The following is a 371-nucleotide window of genomic DNA, read 5'->3' on the forward strand; positions in this document are numbered from 1 at the left end:
AGGACTGATGTCCTTTGGGGAGGCTCTGGGCTTCCTACCTACGGGATCAGACGAATAACAAATAACCACATTTCGCCCAAATCATTAGATTTGTAGCATGATGAAAATGAACAGTAAGAAACAGCCAGACAAACTACTATAGCTCCAAACACGCAAAAAAGACATGGAGAGAGGCTGACAGGTTCTACGCGATAGAGATAAGAGTCTCCGAAACGCATCTATTTCTCCAGCATCCCTTGTCATTGGAGCCACGATAAAAGTGTCATGTCGGATGATCCATTGTTCCCGAAAGATAAGATTATTGTCCAAATAGTCTGTGTTATTGTGCTTCTCCCAGGGAAAAATATGAAAGACCTACCCGCTAACCGTCA

Source organism: Penaeus monodon, chromosome 27 (assembly GCF_015228065.2).
Source record: "Penaeus monodon isolate SGIC_2016 chromosome 27, NSTDA_Pmon_1, whole genome shotgun sequence".
In the NCBI taxonomy this organism is placed as follows: domain Eukaryota; kingdom Metazoa; phylum Arthropoda; class Malacostraca; order Decapoda; family Penaeidae; genus Penaeus; species Penaeus monodon.